This window comes from Triturus cristatus, chromosome 1_1 (assembly GCF_964204655.1).
Source record: "Triturus cristatus chromosome 1_1, aTriCri1.1, whole genome shotgun sequence".
Taxonomy (NCBI): domain Eukaryota; kingdom Metazoa; phylum Chordata; class Amphibia; order Caudata; family Salamandridae; genus Triturus; species Triturus cristatus.
In genome coordinates this window covers 642,244,913-642,255,439 of record NC_140579.1, presented here as the reverse complement: position 1 = coordinate 642,255,439, position 10,527 = coordinate 642,244,913, and positions in this window count along the sequence as shown.

The following is a 10,527-nucleotide window of genomic DNA, read 5'->3' as shown; positions in this document are numbered from 1 at the left end:
TCGTGTCACGTTACCGCCCCATAGGGCCTGGAGACCCCAGGTCCTACATTGTTGGCGAGCGGTGGGATCCTTAGGACCTGTGACCATACAGCACCCTTCCGTGAGGCGGAGGGCGCCACAATTAAACGCCTATTTGTTCCAGAGCTTGAAAACCATTGATTGCTTCATTGTTATTTCCACTGTCCAGGTTGAGAGTACAAGAAGCCTGGTTAGCTGAGAACTGTTGCCTATCCCCTAGGAATTTTTCTCCTTAGTGTCTAGGTCCCCACCTGCCAGAATGGAATTCCGGTTAGCTGACCTCGAGGGGTACTCAGTGAAGCAACTAAGGGAGTTCGGGCAGGGGATGGGGGTGCCTGGGGTACGGAGGGCCAAAGGACCAGAACTCCGCACCGCCATTAGGGCATGGGTAGAAGCCCACCCAGAAGGGAGAGGGGATGAGGGAGAGGAGGCACCAGATGCACCTCAGGAGGAGAGCGCCCAAGAAGTACTAGACATCTTAAATGTAGATATGTCGGAAAATGTGCCCCCAGGGAGACGTTCTGGGGCCAGTAGTAGGACAGGGTCTAGAAGGAGCGCGTCCCCAGAGGAGTACGAGGACAGGAGGGAAGAGAGGCAACTAAAATGGGAGCTAGCGAAATTAGAACATGAAAGAGAAAGGAAAAGAGAGAACAAGAAATGGGCAATGGAGGAGAAGAGGCTGGCGCACAAGCTTCAGCTAAAAGAGCTGGAGCTACGCGCCCTCCAATTGAACGCGTCCAATAGGGACAATGGTGGCAGCATACCTAAGGAACCTCAAGAATCAAAGTTCTACCTACCTAAAGAGGTAATTGCCAAATACACAGTGGGGGTCGACATCATGAAATGGTTGGAGGCATACGAGGTAGCCTTGACGGCCCATGGGGTACCCGAGAGTAATTGGGGAGGTGGTTTATACCGGTATATACCTCCCAATGTTAGGGACACCCTGCTATATTTGGCCAAGGCGGATCAGGTAAGGTATGCCCCCATGAAAGAGGCCTTGTTAAAAAAGTTTGGTCTCAACCCCGAGAGGTACAGGCAAAAGTTTCGTGGCAGCCATAAGCTGTCCACACAGACATGGGTAGATTTTTTTGATTATGCGAGGAAGGCACTAGATGGTTGGGTGCGTGGCAGCGAGGTGCAGGACTACCAAGGGTTGTACGATCTTTTTTTAAGGGAGCACCTCTTGGATAAGAGCTTTCCGGAGCTGCGCCAACATCTGGTGGACCGCAAGTTGATGGATCCCCGTGAGCTTGCGGAGGAGGCAGATATTTGGGTGAGCACCCGGGTGTCTCACAAGGGCCCCGGGGGAGATGGCTCGAAAGGCGGACAGGGTTTCCCCCAGAAGAAAGAGGGGGGAGATAAAAAGGTGGAGTTCTCGAAAGGTCCCCAAAATAAGTTTGGGAAGGGAGTAGGAACCCCACCCCCGTCCAATTCCACAAGACCCACTTACCCTGACAGGAGTCAGCAGCCTAGGATTGTGCGGTGCTATGAGTGTGGGGAGATTGGACACTACAGAGGAGATCCCAAGTGTCGCAAGCGACCACCAGCCCCAACGGGCGGGAAAAGTCCCGGGGTGAGTAGTATAGCGCTTGGGGTGGAGCTGCCCTTAGATAGTGAAGGGGAGTGGACAGGCCTGACACTGGTTTCACTCGGGGATAGAGAGGTGGTCCCTGTAGTGTCCCTGCCCCCGAACACTGCTAAATATCAGCAGAGGGTGAGAATTAATGGGGAGGAGGTGGAAGCTCTGAGGGACACAGGGGCCAGCATGACCACTGTCGTGCGGCGGCTGGTGTCCCCAGACCAAGTAGTCCCCGAGGAGTTCCATCCGGCCGTATTGGCTGACGGCAGTATGAGTCACTATCCAGTGGCTCGTGTTCCATTTGAGTGGGGAGGAGTCAGAGGCCTACTGAGAGTTGCTGTGAGCCCTGCCTTGCCTGTGGGGTGTTTGCTAGGGAACGACCTGGAGCACACCAAGTGGAAAGATGTCGAGTTTCACGCTCACACCGAAATGCTGGGATTACCAGGGTGGACTTGCATAAGCACGCGGTCCATGGCTGCCCGGCATGGAACTCACCCTGGGTTGGAGCCTGGGATCATGGCCCAACCCAAAGCCAAACATGGAAAGAAGAAGGTGGTAGAGGACATGCCCCGTGAGATGGATGGGGAGGCCGCAGAGGTGCCCCCGGAGTCCGCGGAGGTAGATGTCGTTCCTGTGGAGGACTTGCCAACCCTTGCTGGCTGGCATGTGGAAGGAGGGCCTACCCGGGAAGAATTTTGTCAGGCACAAAGGGCGTGCCCCACGCTTGAAGGCATGCGGCGGCAGGCCGAAGCCCAAGTGGCCAGTCAGGAACTGGGAGGTTATCACGTGTATTGGGAGGATGGTCTCCTATACAGTAAGCCCAGGGTGCCGGTACATGGATCTTCGAGGGCCATAGTGGTCCCCCAATGTTACCGGGCCTTTCTGCTGGAGTTAGCGCACGAGATACCCTTAGCCGGACACCTGGGTCAGGACAAAACCTTTGCACGGTTGGTCCCCCATTTTTATTGGCCCAGGATGAGGATTGCATCAGACACCTTTTGCAAGACCTGCAAGTCTTGTCAGGCTAGTGGCAAGACTGGGACTAAGTTGAAGGTCCCGTTGGAACCGCTCCCCGTGGTCGGGACCCCTTTTGAGAGGGTCGGTATCGATATTGTTGGGCCATTGGACCCTCCGACCGCAGCGGGACACCGGTTCATCTTGGTTTTGGTGGACCACGCCACAAGGTACCCAGAGGCTATTCCTCTGAGGACCATCACTGCACCGGTGGTGGCGCAGGCACTGTTGGGGATTTTTACCCGAGTGGGATTCCCCAAGGTCGTGGTGTCGGACAGGGGCACCAATTTCATGTCGGCCTACATGCAGGCCATGTGGAAGGAGTGTGGGGTGACCTACCGGTTCTCCACTCCTTACCATCCCCAGACTAACGGACTTGTAGAGCGCTTCAATAAGACATTGAAGGGGATGATCCGAAGCCTACCAGAGGGCTTGAGGCGTAAATGGGATGTCCTCCTCCCCTGCTTGTTATTCTCCTATCGGGAGGTACCGCAGAAGGGAGTCGGGTTCAGCCCGTTTGAATTGCTCTATGGCCATCCCGTTAGGGGTCCCCTCAGTTTAGTGAAAGAGGGGTGGGAGAAGACTTCACAGAAGCTTCCCCGTGACATTGTCAGCTACATGCTGGCGTTCCGCAGCCAGATGGCCAAGCTGTGGAAGGCAGCCACAGAGAACCTGGAGGCTAGCCAGACCGTGATGAAGGGGTGGTATGACCGCAACGCTCGGACGGTCGAGTTAGACGTTGGACAGAAGGTGTGGGTTATGGAACCGGGGGAGCTTTGTGCCCTCCAGGACCGGTGGACTGTCCCGTTCGACATTGTGGAGCGGCGAGGCCAGACCACATACGTTGTAGATGTGAAAACCCCCCGTCAGCCCCTCAGGGTGCTCCACGTCAACCGCCTGAAGCCGCACCATGAGCGACCAGAGCTAGCTCTCCTTATGGTGACGGATGGGAGCGAAGAGGAAGAGAGTGAGGCTCTTCCTGACCTTCTAGCGGTACAGTAGAAGGATGGTTTGGTGGAAGGTGTAGTCCTCTCCCCATCCTTGACCCCAGAGCAACAGAGGGACTGTCGCCATGTCCTGAGACAGTTCACCTCGTTGTTCTCCCTCACGCCTGGAATCACTCATTTGTGTACCCATGATGTGGACACAGGGGACAGCCCCCCGGTGAAGAACAAGTCTTACCGGCTCTCTGACCGAGTGAAGGATAGCATCCAGCGTGAGGTGGCAAAGATGCTGGAGCTGGGGGTGATAGAACCTTCCAGCAGCCCGTGGGCTAGTCCTGTGGTGTTGGTGCCGAAAGCGGCCCCACCGGGTACGACACCGGAGCCTCGGTTCTGTGTGGACTACCGGGGGTTGAACTCTGTCACGAAGACAGATGCTCACCCCATCCCACGTGCAGACGAGCTGGTGGACCGGCTGGGAGCAGCCCGGTACCTCAGCACCATTGACCTGACATCCGGATATTGGCAGATTGCCATGGCCGATGGAGCACGGGAGAAGACAGCGTTCTCCACCCCCGAGGGCCACTACCAGTTTCGAGTGATGCCCTTTGGGCTTAAAAATGCTCCGGCCACATTCCAGCGGTTAGTGAATCAGGTACTATCTGGCCTGGAGTCCTTCTCAGCGGCCTACCTGGATGACATAGCTGTCTTCAGTGGCACCTGGGAGGACCATCTGCAACACCTCCAGGAGGTATTGCAGGCACTGCAACGCGCTGGCTTAACAATTAAAGCCAGCAAGTGCCAGATTGGACAGGGATCTGTCGTGTACCTGGGACACCTGGTGGGCGTAGGTAAGGTGCAACCGCTCCAGGCCAAAATAGAGACCATCTTGGCTTGGGAGCCCCCCAAGACCCAAACCGAGGTCCGAGCTTTCCTCGGCCTCACTGGGTATTACCGCCGGTTCGTCAAGGGATATGTTACCATCGTAGCCCCCTTGACGGAATTGACCTCAAAGAAGCAACCTCGCAAGGTCATATGGACAGCTGCATGCCAAGAAGCCTTTGACACGCTGAAACAGGCGATGTGTACCGCTCCAGTACTAGCAACACAAGATTTCAGCAAGGAATTTATTGTACAGACACATGCCTCAGAGCACGGCATAGGTGCGGTGCTCTCACAACTCAATGCCGAGGGCCAAGATCAACCTGTGGCCTTCATATCCAGAAGACTCCTCCCTCGGGAACGGTGATGGAGCACCATTGAGAGAGAAGCCTTCGCGGTGGTCTGGGCCCTGAAGAAGTTGAGGCCATACCTCTTTGGAACTCACTTCCTTATTCAGACCGACCACCGGCCCCTTTGCTGGCTCATGCAGATGAGAGGCGAAAACCCCAAGTTGTTGAGGTGGTCCATTTCCCTACAGGGGATAGACTTTCGGGTGGAACACCGGCCCGGAGTTGACCACGCCAATGCTGACGGTCTCTCCAGGTTTTTCCGCCGTAGTGATGAGAACTCCCTAGAGGTTGGGTAGCTCTCCCCTCTTTCGGCTGGGGGGGACGCATGTTGGACCTGTCAGCCCTAGGGTGGTCTCCCCTTCTATTTTTGTATCGTGCCTCATTTTTTACACCCTCATTTTTATGTTGGACTAGGTCTCCGGGCGCCTTTTCACTGCCAATCAGTGTTAAGGTGCAGGTGCTCCCTTCTCCCAAGATGGCTGCCACAGGCCCCTGCTACTGCAGAGTGGTCTTTCATAGTAGCACCCTAGCTGCCAGGAGCTGGCTGGAACCCCACAACAATGTTGCGACTCCAGCCCACCTTTTTGTCCCATAGGTAGAGTGGGGAAGCTCCTGGAATGTGCTGGAACCTTCTAGAAGAGAGGTGTGGTTTTTCTTTTGCCGCCTTGGCCAGAGGTCACCTGACCTAGGGCTACTTAAGAGAGGGAGGGAAACTTTCGTGGGAAGTTGGCCATTGGGGTGAAGCAGAGCTGGAAGAATCCACCAGGAGTGTAGGCGGTAGGGCCTAGCCAGGGACTTATGCCTCTGAGAGTGACAGGATTTAGGTGCTGCCTCTTAAGTGAGTGAGGGACCCTGTGAAACCCACTGATCTTGCCCAGCAGTAGGAGGACCCAGAGACTCTCTGCCCAGCCTGACTAGGAAGGATCTAGTCGCCCTCTCCATTCCTAACCCCCTGTAACAGAACCCCTTAAGGGCGCCAGATACATCTGCGCCAATAAGACTTCATCTAACAGCTGAGAACCAAAACCACGCACTGAGACTGCATGTCCAGACTGAACTCTAAAACCTATTCACCAAGCACTGAGACTGCGTGTCCAGACTGAACTCTAAAACCTATTCACCAAGCACTGAGACCGTGTGTCCAGACTGACCCCTGAACCCTGATGCAAAGCTGACTGGAGAACCACCGGGGATCGACCAGGTATTAGCGCTGTGACCCCTGCGCTCCCTGCCCTGGTCTGGGACCCCCGGCAGCATGCTCCGCTGAGCACAGAACCCCATCCTTAATTTGAGCCCCCCCTGGTGACGACGAAGCCAGCGCGCTCACCGCCGTGGCCTGGAGGCCTGAAGAAGTGCCCTGCCGTGTCACGAGGCCCGCGGAGAAGCCCGGGGCCCCGTCGCTGCCGTCGCAGCTGCATGAGGAGGTGTGCGAGGCCGGGGCGGAGTTCCCCCATCATCGTGGGAGCGGACGCCTGCTGACACTGAGATCGAGGTAAGCCCGGAGGCTGAGATCGCCCCCGGTGCGCCCCCTGCGGGTTGGGAGCCACACCGCACCCTTAGCCGGGTTTCCTCTCCGTGGGATCCCCACCCCCTCTCTTCGTGACGGAAGAGACCCCGCCGAGGGATCCTTTCCGTGTGCCCCCTCGAGCGGTACTGAAGCGCGGTGCCCGACGAACTGCACCGGAGCCCAGAGACTTGCTCCTCAGGTCCTGTGGCGCTCCCCGCTGGAAGCTCCGTTCCAAAGTACTGAGAGTCATTGATTACGAGTGGCGCTTTATGTTATATGCTCCATTCCAAAGTACTGAGAGTCATTGATTACGAGTGGCGCTTTATGTTATATGCTCCGTCCCAAAGTACTGAGAGTCATTGATTACGAGTGGCGCCTTATGTTATACGCTCCGCTCCAAAGTACCGAGAGTCATCGATTACGAGTGGCGCTTTGTTTTTACATGCCCTGCTTTAGAGTCTTACGTGCGATTGATTCCGAATAGCGCACTGTGATTCATATGCCATGTTGAAGTGTTACGTGCTATCAAGTCCGAGTAGCGCGCTGTTATTCATGTGCCAGGTTGAAGTGTTACGTGCTATTGATTCCGAGTAGCGCGCTATTATTCATGTGCCATATTGAAGTGTTAAACGCTATTGATTACGAGTAGCGCTCTGTTATTTATATTCCCCATTACAGTGCTATGTGCCAGAGATCACGAGTAGCTCTCCATGCTAGGTGCCCCGTTCTGAGGTCGTCACCGGTTAGCGCGCCCAACGCGCGTGTGCAGCTACGTGAGTGGTAGTTGTGCCCCAGGCAGTACTGTTATTTCATGAATTGCATATGTGGTAGAAACAGCCTTTATAGCTCCTGACTGATATGTACATCGCTAGCTATTGTATTATCAGCATATGAAATGTACTGCTACCTCATGAACTGCATCAAACGTGATCTACTTGGATAAACTTGAGTATTTACATAACTCCTACAGTGTGGCGTCACTTATTGTGTGTGTTCCTCGTCGCATGTGAGGTGCGTGTTGTATGGTTGCTTTACACACAGACCTTTGGTGGCCCGACCGCTCGTGTCACGTTACCGCCCCATAGTGCCTGGAGACCCCAGGTCCTACAGTCCTCCATCCAACTTCAACCAATTCTCATCTACTACCTCTGCAGATGTACTCACTTACTTAATCCTACAAAGTCAGGATCACCTTATGACCCGTTCCCCCCCTCCATGTTAAAACATATTTCGGCTCCGATCGCTACATGTCTAGGTAGCATCTTCAATGGGATGTTTAGCATTGGTACCTTTCCTGATCTTTGGAAAATGGCCTCTATTTTGCCACTCCTAAAGAAACCCAACCTAGACCCTGACAATCCAGCCAACTGTCGTCCTATCTCTAGGCTCCACTCCCAGCCCAAATAGTGGAAAAACTGATCGACATACACCTGACACAGTTTATTCAGGAAAATCATCTGTTGGATTCTTCTCAGGTCTGCTTTAGGACCGAACATAATACTGAGACGGCATTAATGAAAACCACAGATGAATTAAGAACTATCTTGGACAAATGAGGCTCCGCAGCACTTATTCTCCTTGATCTGTCTGCGGCCTTCGATACGGTTGATCGTGTTGCCTCAAAAAATGGGGCATTGCTGATAAAGCCCTTGCCCTACTTCAATCATTTCTAACTGACAGAAGTCCCTCAGTTATGTTGGAGAAATCTTCATCCAAATCCTTCTCTCTTCCGTGCTGGGTCCCCCAGGGATCTTCTCTAAGCCCTCTGCTCTTCAATGTCTATGTTTCAGAATAGTCCCCCCCTGATTAGATCTTTTGGATTTCCCCCTACATATTATGCAGAAGACACTCAAATCGTGGTGTTGGCCTCTAACAATGCAGAAGTCACCATCTCTCAGTTTCACAACTGTATGAGAGCTGTTAGTGACTGGATGGGAATACATTGTCTCAAACTGAACTCAGAGAAAACGGAGGTGATACTCTTTTGTAATAAACCTCCATTTTGGAGCCCAGCATGCTGGCCAGCAGAGTTGTTAACCCTCCTAGCCCCAGTCCAAAAAACAAACAACTTAGGCATAACAATAGATGACTTTAAAATGCACATCAGGTCAGTTGTCTCTACCAGCTTCAACACTTTGAGAATCATCAGGAAGATTCTTCCTTTTATTCCTCTCACCTCCAGAAAAAGCTGTTGTTTCCTTACTAATTCTCGCGAAGCTAGACTACTGTAACAGACTCTTTGTTAAGCTCCAAAAACAACATGTGAAGAAACTCCAAAGCGTACAGAATGCGGCGGCTAGGCTTATTTTTGGTCTTCCCAAGTTCCACCCAGTTTCAGCTTCCAGTAAGGAACTTCACTGGCTTTCGATAAATAACTATTAAATTCAAGGCACTATGCCTCACCTATAAAGCCTTGCATGATCTAGGTCCTAGTTACCTCAAACAATCCCTCTCTTGGTACATACCCGAAAAGAGACCTACGATCTAAAAATTCCCTGACGGTGTCGCGTCCCAGTTTTAAGAGACGCAAATGGGGAGGCAGTTGTTTCTCCTCTGAAGCCCCACTTATATGGAACAGTCTGCCTATGAACATTAAAGCAGTTTCCACACTATTGAGTTTTAGGAAACAAACAAAAAACCTGGCTTTTTAACCTCTAGTCTCCCACTGCTCTCACCTACACTACTATCCCAACCAGCGCCAAGACACCCATGGGTATTCGAGCGCTTTAGAAACATTTTAACATAACATACCATGTAACGGCAGAGCACATGTTAAGCAGGTTCAATCAGGCACTTCAGGAGGGTATTTTGCTGCCGGACCTATGGACGGCGGTGATAACTGTAATACAAACACCAGGTAAACAACCCACTAGATGCGGATCATACTGGCCAATCTCACTTCTCAATTTTGAAGTAAAAGTGCTCGCCAAGCTCCTGGCCACACGTTTGGCAGGAATTATTGAGACCCTCATCCACCCGGACCAATTGTGGTTTATGCCTCATAGGAGTACAAGGCTAAATCCCCGCCGGTTGTTTGGAATATTGCATATTACCCGAAAATACCCCGGGGAACAGGCAGCCCTCCTGTCTCTCGATGCCAGTATGGCTTTCGATAGTGTGGAGTAGAATCATCTGTATGTAGTCTTAGAAAGATTCAGCCTGGGCCCCAAATTCATTGGTTGGGTTAAGCTACTTTATAACCAGCCTTTGGCCAGAGTGAGGGTCAATGCAACGGTGTCCCGCACATTCACCCTGCAAAGATGAACCAAGCAGGGATGCCCACTCTCTCACTCTCTCCAATCTTGTTCGCACTAGCCATGGAGCCGCTTGCGGCGTGGGTACAGAAGGACCTGTTGATATAGGGGATACCGGTTGGGGAAGAGTGGGAAGACCGAATATCACTCTATGCAGATGATATCTTGCTATACATGAAGAAACCGAGGCAATCAATTGACCGCATCCTACAGATCTTTCGCATATTTGGAGAATACTCTAGATACCGGATTAACTGGGACAAATCATTGTTGTTCCCACTGGCCGGAGGTACCCGCACCCTAACTTCCAGATGTACAGTGCCCCTGCACTAGAGAGGTTTTATGCATTTAGGGATTTACATTACTCAGGATCCTCACGAGTTTCACCATCAGAACGCGGGGCGACAGCTTGATAGGTTCATAACTGACACTAAACACTGGCGCACGCTTCTGTTGATGTTGATGGGTCGAGCAGCACTGTTTAAAATGATGGCTCTCCCACATCTGCTCTACACGCTACAAAACACACCATATGAGGTACCCCCTCCTTCTTCCAAAGGGTGGACTCAGAACTTCGGGCGTTGCTGTGGTGCGGGAAAGCCCCACGTATAGCACTGAGCAAGCTTCACAGAGGGGTCTTTGAGGGTGGCCTAGCAGTGCCTGACATTTGTAGTTACTATTGGGCCTCACAGCTGGTGAGTGTGAATGGCTGGATTTTCAGACAGGGCAGAACCGGTATACAGGGTAGACAGATTGGTAATGGGAACAAGAGGCCCACAGGAATTATTGTACATGAAGCAAACAGATAAACACCTCCTGGCGCATACCAAACAGTTGCAAGGTTGTGGAAGGCAGCTACAAAGTACCTGGGTTGGGAGAAGAAACTCTCTGGGATGAGGCCGCTCTGGGCGGGTGACCTTCTGAAGGAGGTATGTAGATTAGAGGGCTTCCCCAAATGGGAGCTACTAGGACTTGAAAC